At 42.4% G+C, this 23,679-nt stretch overlaps 1 protein-coding gene across 2 annotated transcripts in view; it reads right to left on the minus strand.

Annotated features, from left to right (window-relative positions):
- Positions 1-23,679, minus strand: part of arhgap46b (Rho GTPase activating protein 46b) — a 126,321-nt gene that overhangs the window by 35,862 nt on the left and 66,780 nt on the right. The window lies entirely within an intron of this gene.

The following is a 23,679-nucleotide window of genomic DNA, read 5'->3' on the forward strand; positions in this document are numbered from 1 at the left end:
CATATGTTCACATTGCCAAAGCAAGTGAAACAGATAATAAACAAAAGTGAAATAACCCCCCTTTTTTTTACAGTAAATATTACACTCACAAAAGTTCCAAAATAATAAATACATTTCAAATGTCATATTATGTGCAAATAGTTAAAGTACAAAAGGGAAAATAAATGAACATACAGTGGGGCAAAAAAGTATTTAGTCAGCCACCAATTGTGCAAGTTCTCCCACTTAAAAAGATGAGAGAGGCCTGTAATTTTCATCATAGGTACACGTCAACTATGACAGACAAATTGAGAAAAAAAAATCCAGAAAATCCCATTGTAGGATTTTTAATGAATTTATTTGCAAATTATGGTGGAAAATAAGTATTTGGTCACCTACAAACAAGCAAGATTTCTGGCTCTCACAGACCTGTAACTTCTTCTTTAAGAGGCTCCTCTGTCCTCCACTCGTTACCTGTATTAATGGCACCTGTTTGAACTTGTTATCAGTATAAAATACACCTGTCCACAACCTCAAACAGTCACACTCCAAACTTCACAATGGCCAAGACCAAAGAGCTGTCAAAGGACACCAAAAACAAAATTGTAGACCTGCACCAGGCTGGGAAGACTGAATCTGCAACAGGTAAGCAGCTTGGTTTGAAGAAATCAACTGTGGGAGCAATTATTAGGAAATGGAAGACATACAAGACCACTGATAATCTCCCTCGATCTGGGGCTCCATGCAAGATCTCACCCCGTGGGGTCAAAATGATCACAAGAACGGTGAGCAAAAATCCCAGAACCACACGGGGGGACCTAGTGAATGACCTGCTGAGAGCTGGGACCAAAGTAACAAAGCCAACCATCAGTAACACACTACGCCGCCAGGGGACTCAAATCCTGCAGTGCGAGACGTGTCCCCCTGCTTAAGCCAGTACATGTCCAGGCCCGTCTGAAGTGCATTTGGATGATCCAGAAGAGGATTGGGAGAATGTCATATGGTCAGATGAAACCAAAATATAACTTTTTTGGTAAAAACTCAACTCGTCATGTTTGGAGGACAAAGAATGCTGAGTTGCAGCCAAAGAACACCATACCTACTGTGAAGCATGGGGTTGGAAACATCATGCTTTGGGGCTGTTTTTCTGCAAAGGGACCAGGACGACTGATCCGTGTAAAGGAAAGAATGAATGGGGCCATGTATCGTGAGATTTTGAGTGAAACCCTCCTTCCATCAGCAAGGGCATTGAAGATGAAACGTGGCTGGGTCTTTCAGCATGACAATGATCCCAAACACACCGCCCGGGCAACGAAGGAGTGGCTTCGTAAGAAGCATTTCAAAGGTCCTGGAGTGGCCTAGCCAGTCTCCAGATCTCAACCCCATAGAAAATCTTTGGAGGGGAGTTGAAAGTCTGTGTTGCCCAGCGACAGCCCCAAAACATCACTGCTCTAGAGGAGATCTGCATGGAGGAATGGGCCAAAATACCAGCAACAGTGTGTGAAAACCTTGTGAAGACTTACAGAAAACGTTTGACCTGTGTCATTGCCAACAAAGGGTATATAACAAAGTATTGAGAAACTTTTGTTATTGACCAAATACTTATTTTCCACCATCATATGCCAATAAATTCATTAAAAATCCTACAATGTGATTTTCTGGATTTTTTTTTCTAATTTTGTCTGTCATAGTTGACGTGTACCTGTGATGAAAATTACAGGCCTCTCTCATCTTTTTAAGTGGGAGAACTTGCACAATTGGTGGCTGACTAAATACTTTTTTTCCCCACTGTAAATATGGGTTGTTTTACAATGGTGTTTGTTCTTCACTGGTTGCCCTTTTCTCTCTCTGTCTTCTGTCTCTCTCACAATGACACTGTGGAGGCCTTGATGTCAATAGTTCGCACCACGATGTTGTGTCAGTTGCTCAGGTTGTATGTTTTAAGTGCATGCCTGCCTGTTGTGTGGGGTGCTACCGTGTGGACAGGTATTTGACTGTAATACCTTATGGCAGTCAGAAACAAATATTTGGAAAAATACAAATGGCATATGGGATATTGATTAAAAACAAACATCCATGAGCAAATGTGTTGTTGTTGCCCTGAGGGATGGGGCCAAGAGTGTAGAGAGTGGGGGAGTCCTGGGGGAGCGCTTGTTGGAGAGTTCAAAGGGCGTCTCTCCACAGCGAAAACAGGAAATACCAACACAGCTTTCACATCGGAGCGCAGCACAGAAAAAAACGACAGAATTCCCTCTACCGACCGAGAGTTTACATAGGGAAACACAAATAAATACATACATTAAACACTGACATCATTGGAAAATCAAAAGAAATCAGCCAAGACCTCAGAAAAAAATGGTAGACCTCCACAAGTCTGGTTCATCCTTGGGAGCAATTTCCAAACGCCTGAAGGTACCATGTTCATCTGTACAAACAATAGTACGCAAGTATAAATGCCATGGGACCACGCAACCGTCATACCGCTCAGGAAGGAGACACGTTCTGTCTCCTAGAGATGAACGTACTTTGGTGCGAAAAGTGCAAATCAATCCTAGAACAACAGCAAAGGACCTTGTGAAGTTGCTGGAGGAAACAGGTACAAAAGTATCTATATCCACAGTAAAACAAGTCCGATATCGACATAACCTGAAAGGCTGCTCAGCAAGGAAGAAGCCACTGCTCCAAATCCGCCATAAAAAAGCCAGACTACGGTTTGCAACTGCACATGGGTACAAAGATCATACTTTTTGGAGAAATGTCCTCTGGTCTGATGAAAAAAAATAGAACTGTTTGGCCATAATGACCATCGTTATGTTTGGAGGAAAAAGGGGGTTGCTTGCAAGCCGAAGAACACCATCACAACCGTGAAGCACGGGGGTGGCAGCATCATGCTGTGGGGGTGCTTTGCTGCAGGAGGGACTGATGCACTTCACAAAATAGATGGCATCATGAGGAAGGAAAATTATGTGTAACATCTCAAGACATCAGTCAGGAAGTTAAAGCTTGGTCGCAAATGGGTCTTCCAAATGGACAATGACCCCAAGCATACTTCCAAAGTTGTGGCAAATTGGCTTAAGGACAACAAAGTCAAGGTATTGGAGTGGCCATCACAAAGCCCTGACCTCAATCCTATAGAAAATTTGTGGGCAGAACTGAAAAAGCGTGTGCGAGCAAGGAGGCCTACAAACCTGACTCAGTTACACCAGCTCTGTCAGGAGGAATGGGCCAAAATTCACCCAACTTATTGTGGGAAGCTTGTGGAAGGCTACCCAAAACATTTGACCCAAGTTAAACGATTTAAAGGCTATGCTACCAAATACTAATGGAGTGTATGTAAACTTCTGACCCACTGGGAATGTGATGAAAGAAATAAAAGCTGAAATAAATCATTCTCTCTATTATTCTGACATTTCACATTCTTAAAATAAAGTGGTGATCCTAACTGACCTAAGACAGGGAATTTTTACTAGGATTAAATGTCAGGAATTGTGAAAAACTGAGTTTAAATGTATTTGGCTAAGGTGTATGTAAACTTCCGACTTCAACTGTAGCTGCTCCTCCTGCCTAGAGTGTGAGAAGTCAAACAGAGAGAGAGAGAGGAGAGCTCTATCACACACAGACAGGACCACACACACACACACACTATCTCACACACAGACACACAGGAACCCACACTTACTCTTCTCTCCACTGTCATTATCTTCTAACTTCCCACCCTCATAGATTATGAGAAACAATGTAAAACGTCTCACCCTCACCCTTTAAATAAACCCATCACTTACAGTGAGGTTTCTATATCAGAGAGCAAACCTCCTCCCTCTGTCTCAACTATACTCTCTTTGTACTCGTGTCCAAATGTCATTTCAAATGTGATTCTAATAGCCCCATTACACTAACCGGGTCTGTTGTTTTAGAGATTATACAAAGGAGGGGGTGGAGGAGGAAGGGGGGGGTGGGGGAGGGGGAGGAAGGGGGGGGTGGGGAAACATTGCTCTTCTATCTATGGGGTGGGACGTCCTGGGATGAGCTCATGTCTGCACTTAGGGATACAGGGGTGTACGGGGTGGGGGGAAAGTACAGTACTATCACAGTGATTTGATTAGGGGACAGAGGACACACACACACCATCCATTTTGACAAGCCACCAACACAAGCCCACAAAAGGACTATGGAAAATGTGCAATACATGACAGGAAGTTCATACAATGTCATTACACATGGACAAACAGACATTCAGAGTCATATAGCTTTGGTAAGTGAGTAGACCTCTGCCAGGGAGATAGAACAGTCAGGCAATGATATCGTCAACAGAGGGATCGACTGTACAGAATATGACCTCTGTGTTTTTCCACTAAGGGGAAAATGCATTAGGAACGCCATCATTCTGGCAGGCTTTGATAGTAAGGACCATGCAGAGGAGTGCCCCCAGTTCACAGTCACATGTCTGCCATGCCATGGGCTCAGATCTCTATTGTATTCAGTGTGGAACAGGCTAACAGCTGCCCAGCAACACCACCCACCTCATATTAGATGTAGAAGTGTCAGCCCTGTCAGCAGACTGAGGCCATGCTCATTTCATCCCTGATTACAGCTATTACAAAGACAAGTCAGAGAGGATTATTCTCAGAATATACAGTGCTGAGAAACCAGATCAACTGGTGTGTGTGTGTGCGCGCATGTGTGTGTGTGGGCTGTGCCCTTGTCTGTCAGTTGGCAGTCACACAGGTGAGGTGTGTGTTGAGTGAGACAGGACTGGAGTCTCAACCAGGGAAGTGAGTCACCATGCCAGTTGTCAGGTCGGTGGCTATCCCACAGAACTACAATTCATTATATTTATATTGCCTAGCCACTAGCTACTTTCCATCTTTACCTCATTACTACTGGGTAAATGAGGAGAGAAGCCATATGGAAAGTGACGTGGGGGTTGACTGACTGACTGAGGTCTGCGCTGTGCTGTTCTATATAGGATCTTATTGAGCAGATCCAGCCAGTCAGCAGCTGGGGGAATAGATACATCCCTGCTAATTTGTGGCGAGTGGATATGGAGGCAGTGAGGCTATTGGAAGAAGGAAGTAAGATTGGGGGAATGTGTGGTGTGGTGGTAAAGTAGGGTCACTGGAAGGTTTGGGAGGGAGATTGAGCATGGGGATGTGTGAGTTAGTGAGGGACCATATATTGTGAGGATAGTAGATGGTAGTGTGGGATGAGGGGAGTTCTGGAGTTGACTATAGACTCTCAGGATGGTGGTGCAGTACCAGAGGGAGGCCTACAGCGCCAGCCAGGCCCAGATCACATTCTTTGTGGGCTGCTTTGTTCTGCTGTTGGAGCCTCCTCTCCCCCTCTAATCCTGTTTGGCTAAGCACTGCCTGCAGACAAAACCATACAGTGTCCCCACAGCTCAGCCGCTAACACCGGGGAGAATTCACACTCCTTTTCCCAGGGCTTTTTTCACCCATCTTCTCCCTCTCTCTCTGTTATCCCCCTCTTCAGCTGTCCTCATCGTTGGCCGGTCCATCTCCCAATGACAGGCATGAGCTTTAGAACAGGAGCCGCTTCATTGTGTATGGTTATGTTAAGGGCAAGAGACAAGGGTAGCCTATATAGTAAGAGAACGAGATCAGGAGAGATTGTTTATTTCACTTGCTTTGGCAATGTAAACATATGTTTCCCATTCCAATAAAACCCTGAGAGTGAGAAAGAGCGAGGAGAGAGAGAGAGAGAGAGAGAGAGAGAGAGAGAGAGAGAGAGAGAGAGAGAGAGAGAGAGAGAGAGAGAGAGAGAGAGAGAGAGAGAGAGAGCAACAGGTCAGCGGGTCAGTAATGTACTGTGTATATTCCCATCCTGTTTGTGGGTGGGTCCTGTTCTGTTCTGTCTGCTGTTATTGTTGGACCAGAGGTTGAATACCACAGCATGGGGAGTGTTCCTGATCTGACCATGCATACACACCCTTATGGATCTAAAGGACCCCTCTCAACCACACTGACCAGTCTCTTCTCTATGAACCATAGTGACCATTCACACTCACACCCATTCTGACCATAACAACCACTCACACACCCACGGGCCACACTGGTCACAACAAAAGGGATCACAATGGACAATCTTATTCCTGAAACATTATCATCACAAACACATCGAAACCATAGCAGATAGTCAAGCAAAGCCCTCTAATAATGTTTACATACTGTTTTACTCATTTCATATGTATATACTGTATTCTAGTCAATGCCACTCCGACATTGCTCATCCTAATATTTATATATTTCTTAATTCCATTCTTTTACTTTTAGATTTGTGCGTATTATTGTGAATTGTTAAATACTACTGTACTGTTGGAGATAGGAGCACAAGCATTTCGCTACACCTGCAATAACATCTGCTAAATATGTGTATGTGACCAATACAATTTGATTTGATTTGAAGCATCATTGCCTTATAATCCTACAGCAGGGCAGAAAGAGGCAGAGGAAGAGAGAGCAACAGGGAGTTTGGCGAAGGGGGAGAAAAGGCCAAAAAGAGAGAGTGCTAGGGAGAGAGAGTGCTAGGGAGAGAGAGTGCTAGGGAGAGAGAGTGCTAGGGAGAGACAGTGCTAGGGAGAGAGAGTGCTAGGGAGAGAGAGTGCTAGGGAGAGACAGTGCTAGGGAGAGAGAGTTGGACTTTGGAATGCATATGCAAGTGCCTCACTTTATATGTGCAGGCCGCTACATTGGTACGTGTTCATTTACAAAGCCATTCTGGGTAAACTCCCTCTCTACCTCTGTAACCTGCTACCTTCACCACTAGCAGTTACCTGACACGATGTACTAGGTGGTTGCTACTTAAAGTCCCCAGGGCCGTTACCAAGTTAGGAAAGACTGCTTTCTACTATTGTGCACCAGATGCATGGACTAGTCTACAATCTTTGCTTCACCTAGAGGTATTAGTGCCCCTTAATGAGTTTATAACTCTGATACAAAACTCTGTTCAGGAGGAGTGGAAATGTTTCCAGTAGGCTGGATCGTGTTGATTGTATTGTATGTTTTCTTAATTTTGTAACGTTGTATTGATTGCTGCTGCCTTCTTGGCTAGGTCTCCTTTGCAAAAAAGAGATTGTGTCTCAATGGGCTTTTCCTGTATAAATACAATTTGAAAAAAGGCCTGAAAGCTGTGTTTGCCTGTGTGTGTGTGTGTGTGTTGCATGTGCTGTATGACTGCACAGTCAGAATGCTGTTGTTTCTCTCCAGACCTAGTGCACATTTCTCAGGTCAGGTCAGCTCACTGGCTACAAAGTCTTTGACCCCTGACCCCAGGCTAACCCCAGGCTAACCCCATGGAACCCTAACCCTCTGAAACACGAGCCCATAAGCCTCCATGTGGTTCTGTTCAGACTCATGTCAAAATCTAGAACTCTTCAGTCAGGGCAATCAAAAACAAATTGGGCAGCGGAAAAAATACTCTTTCAAATGTCCTTGTACACAAATTACTCATGAATTGTCAAAATATCTTAATATGACAAGGGTGCACATATATGTGTCTGTGTGAAAATAAGTAAGCACACATATGATTATGTTATGATTCAGACCTAACCTATCAATCTACATGAGCAAGCAGACTCCACAACTTTGTCAAAGGCTTTCGCTGCAGCTGAGCCTTTAGAGGAGAACTTTGATGATGAGGAGCAGGAGGAGGAGCAGGAGGAAGAGCAGGAGGAGGAGGAGCAGAAGGAGGAGCAGGAGGAGGAGGAGCAGGGCGAGGAGCCGGAGGAGGAGGAGGAAGAGCAGGAGGAGGAAGAGCAGGTGGAGAAGCAGGAGGAGGAGCAGGAGGAGGAGGAGGAGAAGAAGGTGGAGGAACAGGAGGATGAGGAGCAGGAGGATGAGCAGGAGGAGGAGCAGGAGGATGAGCAGGAGGAGGAGCAGGGGGATGAGCAGGAGGAGCAGCAGGAGGATGAGCAGGAGGAGGAGCAGGTGGAAGAGGGGAGAGGGAAAACAAAGTTAAGAGCCTTTAGAATGGAGAGTCAAATTGAGTTAGCAGTCAGCGAGATTCAATTTGTCCCTGGCAGCTCCCTGCCCTGGTATCAGAGTACCTCCCCCTCTCTCTCCAGCAGTGTGATCATCCTACATTGTACAGACTGTGTCAGTTCTTTTGCCTAGCAAATTAGGATTTACTATCAAGAATTGATCATCCAATAGCATAGGGAGTCATCACACAGGAGGGAGTCAGAAAATGTAAAATATGCAGAATGTGCCTTTAGAGGCCATGCAATTCAGTACTCATCTCGAAAACAAAAGCAATTTAGGTCAAAAGAGTCCACACTAACAAAGGAAATAGAAGTTCTAACAGAACAGATAGATAGCAATAAAAACTGTAACATAGAGGCTCAGAATAATTTAGAGGAAAAACAAAAAGAAATGGAGAAACTTATTCAAAAAAGATCAAGTGTAATATATTATAAAAATAAAGCAAACTGGATGGAATATGGGGAAAAATTCACCAAATTATTTTTTAATCTTCAACATAGGAATGCTACCAAAAATAATTTATTGAAACTGGTTACAAATGACAGAGTCACCCATGATTCACCAAATTATATTTTGAAGGAGGAAACAAAGTACTTTAAGCATATGTTTTCGTTTCAGTCGCCTCCATCTCCTCTAACTGAAGCAAATTGTAGAGATGTATTTTCTATTGATAATGTAAAATTAACAGCCATGCAGAAAGACTCATGTGAAGGTGAAATTACAGAGGAGGAACTTCTGGATGCAATTAAAGACTTTAAGTCCGGGAAAACTCCAGGGTTGGATGGCATACCAGTCGAGGTATACCAAACCTTTTTTGATATACTCAGAGGACCGTTATTAGCATGTTTTAACCACTCCTATGTAAATGGTAGATTATCAGACACTCAAGAAGAAGATCTGATTTCATTATTACTGAAACAGGATACAAGTGGAAAATATAAAGATCCAGTCCATTAAAAAAATTGGAGGCCCAATACACTTCAGTGTTGTGATGCAAAAATTCTAGCAAAATGAATAGCGCATAGAATTAAAAAGGTATTGTCGGACTTTATTCATTCTAATCAGACAGGTTTTTTACATGGGCGATACATTGGAGATAATATACAGTGGGGAGAACAAGTATTTGATACACTGCCGATTTTGCAAGTTTTCCTACTTACAAAGCATGTAGAGGTCTGTAATTTGTATCATAGGTACACTTCAACTGTGAGAGACGGAATCTAAAACAAAAATCCAGAAAATCACATTGTATGATTTTTAAGTAAATAATTTGCATTTTATTGCATGACATACAGTGGGGAGAACAAGTATTTGATACACTGCCGATTTTGCAGGTTTTCCTACTTACAAAGCATGTAGACGTCTGTCATTTTTATCATAGGTACACTTCAACTGTGAGAGACGGAATCTAAAACAAAAATCCAGAAAATCACATTGTATGATTTTTAAGTAATTAATTAGCATTTTATTGCATGACATAAGTATTTGATACATCAGAAAAGCAGAACTTAATATTTGGTACAGAAACCTTTGTTTGCAATTACAGAGATCATACGTTTCCTGTAGGTCTTGACCAGGTTTGCACACACTGCAGCAGGGATTTTGGCCCACTCCTCCATACAGACCTTCTCCAGATCCTTCAGGTTTCGGGGCTGTCGCTGGGCAATACGGACTTTCAGCTCCCTCCAAAGATTTTCTATTGGGTTCAGGTCTGGAGACTGGCTAGGCCACTCCAGGACCTTGAGATGATTCTTACGGAGCCACTCCTTAGTTGCCCTGGCTGTGTGTTTCGGGTCGTTGTCATGCTGGAAGACCCAGCCACGACCCATCTTCAATGCTCTGAGGGAAGGAGGTTGTTGGCCAAGATCTCACAATACATGGCCCCATCCATCCTCCCCTCAATACGGTGCAGTCGTCCTGTCCCCTTTGCAGAAAAGCATCCCCAAAGAATGATGTTTCCACCTCCATGCTTTACGGTTGGGATGGTGTTCTTGGGGTTGTACTCATCCTTCTTCTTCCGCCAAACACGGCGGGTGGAGTTTAGACCAAAAAGCTCTATTTTTGTCTCATCAGACCACATGACCTTCTCCCATTCCTCCTCTGGATCATCCAGATGGTCATTGGCAAACTTCAGACGGGCCTGGACATGCGCTGGCTTGAGCAGGGGGACCTTGCGTGCGCTGCAGGATTTTAATCCATGACGGCGTAGTGTGTTACTAATGGTTTTCTTTGAGACTGTGTTCCCAGCTCTCTTCAGGTCATTGACCAGGTCCTGCCGTGTAGTTCTGGGCTGATCCCTCACCTTCCTCATGGTAATTGATGCCCCACAAGGTGAGATCTTGCATGGAGCCCCAGACCGAGGGTGATTGACCGTCATCTTGAACTTCTTCCATTTTCTAATAATTGCGCCAACAGATGTTGCCTTCTCACCAAGCTGCTTGCCTATTGTCCTGTAGCCCATCCCAGCCTTGTGCAGGTCTACAATTTTATCCCTGATGTCCTTACACAGCTCTCTGGTCTTGGTCATTGTGGAGAGGTTGGAGTCTGTTTGATTGAGTGTGTGGACAGGTGTCTTTTATACAGGTAACGAGTTCAAACAGGTGCAGTTAATACAGGTAATGAGTGGAGAACAGGAGGGCTTCTTAAAGAAAAAACTAACAGGTCTGAGAGAGCCGAATTCTTACTGGTTGGTAGGTGATCAAATACTTATGTCATGCAATAAAATGCAAATGAATTACTTAAAAATCATACAATGTGTTTTTCTGGATTTTTGTTTTAGATTCCGTCTCTCACAGTTGAAGTGTACCTATGATAAAAATTACAGACCTCTACATGCTTTGTAAGTAGGAAAACCTGCAAAATCGGCAGTGTATCAAATACTTGTTCTCCCCACTGTAAGTACTTGATACATCAGAAAAGCAGAACTTAATATTTGGTACAGAAACCTTTGTACGTTTCCTGTAGGTCTTGACCAGGTTTGCACACACTGCAGCAGGGATTTTGGCCCAGTCCTCCATACAGACCTTCTCCAGATCCTTTAGGTTTCGGGGCTGTCGCTGGGCAATACGGACTTTCAGCTCCCTCCAAAGATTTTCTATTGGGTTCAGGTCTGGAGACTGGCTAGGCCACTCCAGGACCTTGAGATGCTTCTTACGGAGCCACTCCTTAGTTTCCCTGGCTGTGTGTTTCGGGTCGTTGTCATGCTGGAAGACCCAGCCACGACCCACCTTCAATGCTCTTACTGAGGGAAGGAGGTTGTTGGCCAAGATCTCGCGATACATGGCCCCATCCATCCTCCCCTCAATACGGTGCAGTCGTCCTGTCCAGAAAAGCATCCCCAAAGAATGATGTTTCCACCTCCATGCTTCACGGTTGGGATGGTGTTCTTGGGGTTGTACTCATCCTTCTTCTTCCTCCAAACACGGCGAGTGGAGTTTAGACCAAAAAGCTCTATTTTTGTCTCATCAGACCACATGACCTTCTCCCATTCCTCCTCTGGATCATCCAGATGGTCATTGGCAAACTTCAGACGGGCCTGGACATGCGCTGGCTTGAGCAGAGGGACCTTGCGTGCGCTGCAGGATTTTAATCCATGACGGCGTAGTGTGTTACTAATGGTTTTCTTTGAGACTGTGGTCCCAGCTCTCTTCAGGTCATTGACCAGGTCCTGCCGTGTAGTTCTGGGCTGATCCCTCACCTTCCTCATGATCATTGATGCCCCACGAGGAGATATCTTGCATGGAGCCCCAGACCGAGGGTGATTGACCGTCATCTTGAACTTCTTTCATTTTCTAATAATTGCGCCAACAGTTGTTGCCTTCTCACCAAGCTGCTTGCCTATTGTCCTGTAGCCCATCCCAGCCTTGTGCAGGTCTACAATTTCATCCCTGATGTCCTTACACAGCTCTCTGGTCTTGGCCATTGTGGAGAGGTTGGAGTCTGTTTGATTGAGTGTGTGGACAGGTGTCTTTTATACAGGTAACGAGTTCAAACAGGTGCAGTTAATACAGGTAATGAGTGGAGAACAGGAGGGCTTCTTAAAGAAAAACTAACAGGTCTGTGAGAGCCGGAATTCTGACTGGTTGGTAGGTGATCAAATACTTATGTCATGGAATAAAATGCAAATGAATTACTTAAAAATCAGACAATGTGATTTTCTGGATTTTTGTTTTAGATTCCGTCTCTCACAGTTGAAGTGTACATATGATAAAAATTACAGACCTCTACATGCTTTGTAAGTAGGTAAACCTGCAAAATCGGCAGTGTATCAAATACTTGTTCTCCCCACTGTAAGGCAAGTACTGGAAACAATAGAACACTATGGAAAATCTGGGAAACCAGGCCTACTATTCATAGCAGACTTCGAAAAGGCATTTGATAAAGTACGACTGGGGTTTATATATAAATACCTGGAGCATTTCAATTTTGGACAATCACTTATAAATTGGGTTAAAATCATGTATAGTAACCCTAGGTGTAAAATAGTAAATAATGGCTAAAAAAGTTTTAAACCGTCAAGAGGAGTGAAACAAGGTTGTCCACTATCGGCATATCTATTTATTATTGCGATCAAGATGTTAGCTATTAAAATCAGATCCAACAATAATATCAAGGCATTAGAAATCCAGGGCTTAAAAACAAAGGTGTCATTGTACATTTTAGTCATTTAGCAGACGCTCTTATCCAGAGCGACTTACAGGAGCAATTAGGGTTTAGTGCCTTGCTCAAGGGCACATCTACAGATTTTTCACCTAGTTGGCTTAGGGATTAGAACCAGCGACCTTTCGGTTACTGGCACAACGCTCTTAACCACTAAGCTACCTGCCGCTCCATGATGATGATTAATGTTTTCTTTTAAATCCACAACTTGAATCCCTCCACAGCCTCATAGAGGATCTAGATACATTTTCATTATGATAAATGTACTATATTACGTATTGGATCACTAAAAAATACAATTTTTACATTACCATGTAGTTTACCAATAAAACTGTCTGATGGTGATGTGGATATACTCTGAATACATATTCCAAATGAAATAAATGATCTCACTCCAATACATTTTTATAGAAAGTTAGCAAAAATAGATAAGATCTTGCTACCATGGAAAGGTAAATACCTGTCAATTTGTGGAAAAATTACCCTGATTAACTCTTTAGTATTATCCCAGTTTACCTATTTGCTTATGGTCTTGCCTGCGAACAGTTTTTTTAATTATATGTGAAAGAAATATTCCATTTTATTTGGAACGGCAAGCCAGCCTATTTATATAATGAATATGAATTCGGAGGACAGAAATTATTAAATATTAATGCATTAGACCTATCACTAAAAGCTTCAGTCATACAAAAGTTATACTTAAATCCGAACTGGTTTTCTTGCAAATTAGTAAGATTGTCTCACCCAATGTTCAAGAATGACCTTTTTCCCTTTATTCAGATTACAACCTCTCACTTTAAGTTATTTGAAAAGGAAATAATCTCCCAAATATCACTATTGCTAAAACAAGCCATAGAAAATTGGTTGCAATTTCAATTTAATACTCCAGAAACGACAGAACAAATAATGCAACAAATATTGTGGTTAAACTCAAATATACTAATTGATAAAAAAAAAAAAAAAAAAGGTATAATCTTCGTAAATGATATTATCGGTAGGACTGGTGGAGTTATGTCGCACATGCAGCTAACAAAAACATATGGAAATGTCTGCTCTACCCAAAATTACAACCAAATAATTGCAGCATTACCGCAAAAATGGAAAATGGAAAGTAGAAGGGGGAAAAAGTAAGGAACTTGTCTGTTAAAGAATATAATTAGTTAAAGATAATTGTGATAAATAAAAAAAGTATACCAGTTTCATTTAAGTACCAAAGGATTGACAGCCGTCCCATATACAGTTGAAGTCGGAAGTTTACATACACCTTAGCCAAATACATTTAAACTCAGTTTTTCACAATTCCTGACATTTAATCCTAGTAAAAATTCCCTGTCTTAGGTCAGTTAGGATCACCACTTTATTTTAAGAATGTGAAATGTCAGAATAATAGTAGAGAGAATGATTTATTTCAGCTTTTATTTCTTTCATCACATTCCCAGTGGGTCAGAAGTTTACATACACTCAATTAGTATTTGGTAGCATTGCCTTTAAATTGTTTAACGTGGGTCAAATGTTTCGGATAGCCTTCCACAAGCTTCCCACAATAAGTTGGGTGAATTGTGGCCCATTCCTTCTGACAGAGCTGGTGTAACTGAGTTAGGTTTGTAGGCCTCCTTGCTCGCACACGCTTTTTCCAATTCTGCCTACAAATTTTCTATAGGATTGAGGTCAGGACTTTGTGATGGCCACTCCAATACCTTGACTTTGTTGTCCTTTAGCCATTTTGCCACAACTTTGGAAGTATGCTTGGGGTCATTGTCCATTTGGAAGACCCATTTGCGACCAAGCTTTAACTTCCTGACTTGAGATGTGACTTTAATATATCCACATAATTTTCCTTCCTCATGAATCCATCTATTTTGTGAAGTGCACCAGTCCTTCCTGCAGCAAAGCACCCCCACAGCATGATGCTGCCACCCCCGTGCTTCACGGTTGGGATGGTGTTCTTCGGCTTGCAAGCATACCCCCTTTTTCCTCCAAACATAACAATGGTCATTATGGCCAAACAGTTCTATTTTTGTTTCATCAGACCAGACATTTCTCCAAAAAGTATGATCTTTGTACCCATGTGCAGTTGCAAACCGTAGTCTGGCTTTTTTATGGTGGTTTTGGAGCAGTGGCTTCTTCCTTGCTGAGCGGCCTTTCAGGTTATGTCGATATAGGACTCGTTTTACTGTGGATATAGATACTTTTGTACCTGTTTCCTCCAGCATCTTCACAAGGTCCTTTGCTGTTGTTCTGGGATTGATTTGCACTTTTCGCACCAAAGTACGTTCATCTCTAGGAGACAGAACGCGTCTCCTTCCTGAGCGGTATGACGGCTGCGTGGTCCCATGGTGTTTATTCTTGCGTACTATTGTTTGTACAGATGAACGTGGTACCTTCAGGCATTTGGAAATTGCTCCCAAGGATGAACCAGACTTGTGGAGGTCTACAATTTTTTTTCTGAGGTCTTGGCTGATTTCTTTTGATTTTCCCATGATGTCAAGCAAAGATGCACTGAGTTTGAAGGTAGGCCTTGAAATACATCCACAGGTACACCTCCAATTGACTCAAATGATGTCAATTAGCCTATCAGAAGCTTCTAACTGTCACACCCTGGCTCTGGGACTCTATATGTTGAGCCAGGGTGTGTATATTCTATGTGTTGTGTTTCTATGTCGGGATTCTAGTTTTGTATTTCTGTGTTGGCCAGAGTGGTTCCCAATCAGAGGCAACGAGTGTCAGCTGTTGCTGGTTGTCTCTGATTGGGAGCCATATTTATAGAGGCTGTTTTCCCACAATAGTTGTGGGATCTTGTTCCTTTCGGTTTGTTCCGAGTTAGGTTTGTCCTTTGGATGTCACGTATCGTTTGTTGTTTTGTTTCGCTGTTCGTGTTAGTCATTCGATTAATAAAGTATGTTTGCTTTCAACGCTGCACCTTGGTCTACTCCGTCTAACGATCGTGACACTAAAGCCATGACATCATTTTCTGGAATTTTCCAAGCTGTTTAAATGCACAGTCAACTTAGAGTATGTAAACTTCTAACCCACTGGAATTGTGATACAGTGAATTATAAGTGAAATAATCTGTTTGTAAACAATTGTTGGAAAAATTACAAAGTAGATGTCCTAACCGACTTGCCAAAACTATAGTTTGTTAACAAGACATTTGTTGAGTGGTTGAAAAAATAGTTTTAATGACTCCAACATAAGTGTATGTAAACTTCCGACTTCAACTGTAGATTGCAAAATAGTTGGGAAGAGATTTTTGACGTACCGATTCCATGGCATAGTGTTTATGAATTGATACGCAAAACGAAGCCGGATTCAAAACTTATAACTTTTCCATTTAAATTATTATATAAAATTCTTGCTACCAATATAATGTTATTTATATGGGGGATACAATCTTCCCAGCTCTGCAGATTTTGCTGCGAAGAGACAGAATCATTAGATCATTTGTTTTGGTACTGTCCATTTGTAGCTTGTTTTTGGACACAGGTCCAGGAATGGCTAAAGGATTGCAATATTTACCTGGCGCTAACCCTGCAGATAGCACTACTGGGTGATCTGAAAAGTCATAGTCAATCGATCAATAATATAATAATACTTTTAGCAAAAATGTTTATTTTCAATTTACGATCTGTAGAAACAATGAGAATAGAAAGGTTCAGAACTTTTGTAAAACATCACAGTACAGTTGAAAAATATATGGCAAATAGAAATCCAATATGGATGGTGTTAAGAGATAGATGGGAGGTGTTGAATGGAGCTGAAGGATGGGACTAATAACAACAACTAATAACAACAAGATAACGAATGTAAAGCATACTGTGTCCATAATAAGTATATAGGTTATAGATTGAGAGCTTTGTGAAAGAGCACAGTTAGAAAAATATGGCATATAGAAGCAAACCAAATGGACATCATGAAAATGATCGGAGGAAGTTCAGGAGTAAAAACAAACAAAATATAATTATTGTAGAATTTGACTGTGTCCATAAAATGTATATAGTATGTATGGGCTGGAAGTAGAGGCCAAAGCGTTGTTGTTCACTAGTTTACTCCAATTGGGATAGGGGTGGTGGGGTTGGAAAGTAATGAAGGGAAATATAATTTAAAAAAGGATATGTGTGTGTGTATGGATGTATGTATATATGTATAAATGTATGTATATATGTGTGTGTGTATGTACAGTGGGGAAAAAAAGTATTTAGTCAGCCACCAATTGTGCAAGTTCTCCCACTTAAAAAGATGAGAGAGGCCTGTAATTTTCATCATAGGTACACGTCAACTATGACAGACAAAATGAGAAAAACTTTTCCAGAAAATCACATTGTAGGATTTTTAATGAATTTATTTGCAAATTATGGTGGAAAATAAGTATTTGGTCAATAACAAAAGTTTCTCAATACTTTGTTATATACCCTTTATTGGCAATGACACAGGTCAAACGTTTTCTGTAAGTCTTCACAAGGTTTTCACACACTGTTGCTGGTATTTTGCCCCATTCCTCCATGCAGATCTCCTCTAGAGCAGTGATGTTTTGGGGCTGTCGCTGGGCAACACGGACTTTCAACTCCCTCCAAAGATTTTCTATAGGGTTGAGATCTGGAGACTGGCTAGGCCACTCCAGGACCTTGAAATGCTTCTTACGAAGCCACTCCTTCGTTGCCCGGGCAGTGTGTTTGGGATCATTGTCATGCTGAAAGACCCAGCCACGTTTCATCTTCAATGCCCTTGCTGATGGAAGGAGGTTTTCACTCAAAATCTCATGATATATGGCCCCATTCATTCTTTCCTTTACACGGATCAGTTGTCCTGGTCCCTTTGCAAAAAAACAACCCCAAAGCATGATGTTTCCACCCCCATGCTTCACAGTAGGTATGGTGTTCTTTGGATGCAACTCAGCATTCTTTGTCCTCCAAACACGACAAGTTGAGTTTTTACCAACATTTTCTATTTTTGTTTCATATGACCATATGACATTCTCCCAATCCTCTTCTGGATCATCCAAATGCACTCTAGCAAACTTCAGACGGGCCTGGACATGTACTGGCTTAAGCAGGGGGACACATCTTGCACTGCAGGATTTGAGTCCCTGGCGGCGTAGTGTGTTACTGATGGTAGGCTTTGTTACTTTGGTCCCAGCTCTCTGCAGGTCATTCACTAGGTCCCCCCGTGTGGTTCTGGGATTTTTGCTCACCGTTCTTGTGATCATTTTGACCCCACGGGGTGAGATCTTGCGTGGAGCCCCAGATCGAGGGAGATTATCAGTGGTCTTGTATGTCTTCCATTTCCTAATAATTGCTCCCACAGTTGATTTATTCAAACCAAGCTGCTTACCTATTGCAGATTTAGTCTTCCCAGCCTTGTGCAGGTCTACAATTTTGTTTCTGGTGTCCTTTGACAGCTCTTTGGTCTTGGCCATAGTGGAGTTTGGAGTGTGACTGTTTGAGGTTGTGGACAGGTGTCTTTTATACTGATAACAAGTTCAAACAGGTGCCATTAATACAGGTAACGAGTGGAGGACAGAGGAGCCTCTTAAAGAAGACGTTACAGGTCTGTGAGAGCCAGAAATCTTGCTTGTTTGTAGGTGACCAAATACTTATTTTCCACCATCATTTGCAAATAAATTCATAAAAAATCCTACAATGTGATTTTCTGGATTTGTTTTCCTCAATTTGTCTGTCATAGTTGACGTGTACCTATGATGAAAATTACAGGCCTCTCTCATCTTTTTAAGTGGGAGAACTTGCACAATTGGTGGCTGACTAAATACTTTTTTTCCCCACTGTATGTGTATATATATATGTATGTAAATATGTATATATATGTATGTATATATATATATATATATATATATATATATATATATATATATAGATATATATATATAGATATATTTGCGAGAAGAAAAACATATGGGGGATTGGAAGTGATGCAGACAATTACATTGATGGAAGTTACAATCTATCTGAAATATTAAAGCTGATCTACTCCCTAGAAGAAAAAATATATACTAAGAAAAAAAAATATGCAGAGGTTTATGCGCTAAACTCAGCCTGTCCACACAGTGTGTGAACCAGTGGATCTGCCTGCTGGTATAAAACTATGGCATGCCAGACAGAACATATCTCTCACACTCCCTTTGTGACTAGGGATCTCACATCCTCACAACAATCTGCTTTAAAATATTTTTCTGTCACTGTATGTAGGGCAGCCCATGACAGACAGACACACAAACACACGCACACGCCCACACCCACACCCACATCCACATCCACACCCACACCCAAACACACACACACAACCTATGAGGACTGTGTTCAGTTATTGCATTCTCCATTTTTCTAATGTCCTTCTAAGACATACTGTATAGGAGAGACTGAGAGAATGAAAGGAAGAGGATAAGACAGCTGACAGAAGGGGACTTGACAGCTTTTTGGGATGGTGCCATCTAGGCTTGCCGGAAACTAGACTGGGTGTAATTGTCTGTTGTATAAACAGTATAAACAGAACCAGTTCAGTAGTACCGGATGGAGTGTTGTAGATGGCATCACCTGACAATGACATACTACAGACTCTGTTAGTCTATAGTGCCAGCCTGGCAGGGGGTACACAACCATGAAACATCCAATAACCATGCCCTATGAAAATATACATAAATAAATAAATATATACATGAAAGAGAGCTGTGTGTAAACTGTGCCTGCCCTGCCAGCCCTATCTGCCTAAACTCAACTCTACGATTTACGATGAAGTTGCGCGGCAACTAGTGTGGGCAGACTATAGCTATGACGTCACATAAAATGATGTTTTTATAAAAAACAACTGATTTCAGCACCCAAAGAATAGAAATGTCCTGTGTATTTGCAGGTTATTCTTTGGGTGCTGAAATCAGTTGTTTTTTTATAAAAACTTAATTTTATGTGACGTCGGAACTACAGCCCGCCCACATTAGTCACCGAGCAACTTCATCGTAAATCGTGGAGTTGAGTTTAGTCGGCTAGCCCCAGTCTGGGTGGACCATTGTGTTTGAGCAGCCCGTTGGTTCCCTCTGTGTCTGATAGGATATCTCTTCCTATTCAACAGTCTGATAAAGCTAAGCTGAGCACAGTGGGCCACACTCCCCACTGCAGCCGTGGGCCCCATGCCCAGGATAAACAACACACACACACACACACACACACACACACACACACACACACACACACACACACACACACACACACACACACACACACACACACACACACACACACACACACACACACACACACATGCAGACAGAGTGAGAAAGACAGAGAGGGAGAGAAATAAAAAATGAGAGAGAAAAGGAGTGAGAGAGCAAAATCTCTTCTTCGTCTAACAGCTCTGCTCACGTTTGTCAGTAGTGCTGTAAAGAAGACTGACTACCAAGCAGCAGATCAGAGACCCTGGGAGATGATGACACCCCTATGAAACTGTCACGCAGTAACAGAAAGTGTTTTAAACAGGGAGAGTTTCCGTTTGGACCTGTCTGTTGTAACAAACAGCTCATTGGGTTGACCTAGTAGGAATGCTTCACCATAAACACACCTAATCCCACTAAGAAGCCTCCTGGCACAGGAATCTACCTGTTTCAGTCCCGTCCCAACACATCCCTGTCTGTAGGCCATGCCATGCCAACTGATGCCCATGCCAAGTGAGCCCATCAGCCGCCCAGCCGCCCCTCCACGGGTCTCTGGGCTGGCAGAGGGTAGCAGGCATGTCCACCTGTGCCACCTGCTGCCACACAGACAGTCAGCCTGATATCCTACCACACACAGGGCACTTTTAGGGCTGCCAGGTCTCTCTATCAATCACAGGAGGGCTTATAGAGAGGAGAGATCCCACAGAGACAGATAAGCCAGGAGAAGAGATCTCCTGAGGGGTATCCTACGAAGCAAGCTAGATCTACTCAGGGTTTTCTAAAGCTAACCAGCTTCAGTTAGCTTCATATTCCAGCTCAGGCTTCATCCGTACTACGACGGTGGATATTGCTCGTCCGCCTGCCGCTAACTCTAGCAGGCTTGTAACTGCACGTTCATGTCGCACATGGCTAGTCGAACGCCAAACTCTTCAACGAGACAATGCTGAAACATTAATCCGAATCATTGGTACAATTTAATTTGTGCCGAAATCTAAATAAAATAAAAGTTTTTTTTCTTCAAATTCAGCAGGTTATGGTGTGAAATAGGCTTTTAGAAGTACAGTCTTTATTTTATTACTTTGGAGTGCTTATCAATGCACAAGCACCTTTTTCCCCACTCCTATCGATAAAATAATTGTATTAAGTCATACAAAAGTGTTACTGTGCGTGAAGTTTAAAATGCATTCTGTCATTACTAAATGTGTAATGTGATATATTTTAACATGACTCTTTTTTAACACAAATAAACATTTAATTAATAAAATATTTCATCAGTCATCTTCCTCAAATGAAGGGGATGTTGACGCAATCTTTGCAATAGGGAGGGAATTGGATTTCATTGCTCAGTCACTTCATTCAGAGTAAGTGAAGTGAGCTGTGAGTTCGCATGCCCCGGAGCAGGTTAGTTCTGAAGGATTCGTTGCCATAGAAATGTACCTGGCTAACCAGTTTTCCTGAGTTGAACTCAGAGTTAACCAAAGTCAACACGCTAACTCCTCAAACCTGCTACGTAAAATACCCCTTTGGAGGACACAGTGCCCAGACAGGCTGAGATGTGTCTCTATGGCAGAGATAGAGAAATAAAGACAGACAGACAACCTCTCAGGGAGAACAAGAGGAAACTCCTCTACCGATTACATCAGGTGAGGCGCTATCAACTCTGGATGAAAAGAAAACCTACTTTATACACACAAAGAAACGACAACAACCCCACTCTGTATGAGGGGACAACTTCACATGGAACTCTAAGGATTAGTGTTTGGTTTGGGGATTGAAAAATATTACATATTTTCTACAAATAGTGAATTAAAATAACATGAAACACTCCTAAGGTCTTGTGGTCCTATGTCTCTACCGTTAGCTGAGTAGTGTGTTCATTAAATAGGACAGAGCCACTGTGATGATGTGGGCTGTTTTGGTCCACATTGGCAACAACAACAGAGCTGGCTCCTTTGATCTCACTGTGTAAAACAGCTTGGCATAATCTCACCCTTTGTTCTCACCCTGATGAAATGAAAGATGTTTACACCGACCATCTAATCTGTCCAGATTTGCCCGTACGGAGGGAGATAATACCAGAATGCACTCCCCAGATTACCATTCCAAACCCAAATCCTCTTTGTGGAGGACGAGAGGAGCTGAGGAGAGGGGCACAACAGGGGGGGGCACATGTTCTTTCTGAGCACCTCCAGTGTAACTGTCTCCTCTTCAAACATGAGAAGTGGGAATGCCTTCTACATCACAGACAAAGCCATCACCAGAACCAACATTATAACTATTATACACTATTATACACCAATTTCAACTCACAGTTCACTCTCAACAACAAAAACACATATACATTTATCTACTGTACATTCAACAAATTCACAGATTCAAAGATGAAAGCATTAGGATTCCCAGTGTGAAAACACTCACCATCCAGAGAAAGGTATCTGTATCAATGAGTCACCAGGTCACCTCAGCTTCAACCAGGGATGTACAGAATACACAAACAATAAACAAAACAAACAAGTGAATGTCACACTGCCTGTTCTTCATCCATGGCTGGTATATAGAGACCAGCGTGACCAAACAAAAGGATGGGTGGGCGCTAAGCCAGGGAGAAGACCCATATGTCACAGGGAAGGGGGACGACCCCCCACACCGCAAAAGCCTGATTAGGGCACAGATAAACAAACACACACACATACAAACACACACAAATAAACCCACACACAAAGAGGACGTATAGTATATATTCCCAGAATGCCTTTCACAAACACCAATGACACCTTTGACAAATCCTTCCCGTCTAGTATTCTGGTCTTTCTCTCAGAGTCAACTCAAGTGGTCAAATGAGTGCTATCAGGTAGGGAACCAGGCAACTCCACTCATGACCCCAAGCGTTCAGCCCAATCATCCATCACCTTTATCTCTCCCCCTTCTGTCCCCTCTACGTCCACCCCCCCCACATCAATTACAACCAGATCCAGTGGATCCCTCACCATTATAGAGACACAGACAGATGCAGAGAAGAGCCAGCCTGCCCTTGGGGGGGCATGGACTCCTGGGTATCCCAGAGATAGCTCTCCTTCCGTGGGGACAACAGGCGCCTGAAGCAGCAGCCTACTTCAGTCTCCAGTCTAACTGCCGATGTTCAACACACCCACCTAAAATAATCCTGGGCACAGAAAGATTCCTCCTGCCCTAGTTTTAATAGTGTTAAGGCTTCCAATTTACTTCCATAAAGTTAAAGGACAGACGAGGTAGCCATCTGACATAAAGAAATGCATGTCGGTGTCGTAGCATGCCACCGACATATCTCTCTCTATATATCTCTCTGGGGTTAGGCCTAAGCTTCTCTTCCTTTATATAGGCTATACATATATACAGTGGGGAGAACAAGTATTTGATACACTGCCGATTTTGCAGGTTTACCTACTTACAAAGCATGTAGAGGTCTGTAATTTTTTATCATATGTACACTTCAACTGTGAGAGACGGAATCTAAAACAAAAATCCAGAAAATCACATTGTCTGATTTTTAAGTAATTCATTTGCATTTTATTGCATGACATAAGTATTTGATCACCTACCAACCAGTCAGAATTCCGGCTCTCACAGACCTGTTAGTTTTTCTTTAAGAAGCCCTCCTGTTCTCCACTCATTACCTGTATTAACTGCACCTGTTTGAACTCGTTACCTGTATAAAAGACACCTGTCCACACACTCAATCAAACAGACTCCAACCTCTCCACAATGGCCAAGATCAGAGAGCTGTGTAAGGACATCAGGGATAAAACTGTAGACCTGCACAAGGCTGGGATGGGCTACAGGACAATAGGCAAGCAGCTTGGTGAGAAGGCAACAACTGTTGGCGCAATTATTAGAAAATGAAAGAAGTTC

Source organism: Coregonus clupeaformis, chromosome 24 (assembly GCF_020615455.1).
Source record: "Coregonus clupeaformis isolate EN_2021a chromosome 24, ASM2061545v1, whole genome shotgun sequence".
Lineage (NCBI taxonomy): Eukaryota > Metazoa > Chordata > Actinopteri > Salmoniformes > Salmonidae > Coregonus > Coregonus clupeaformis.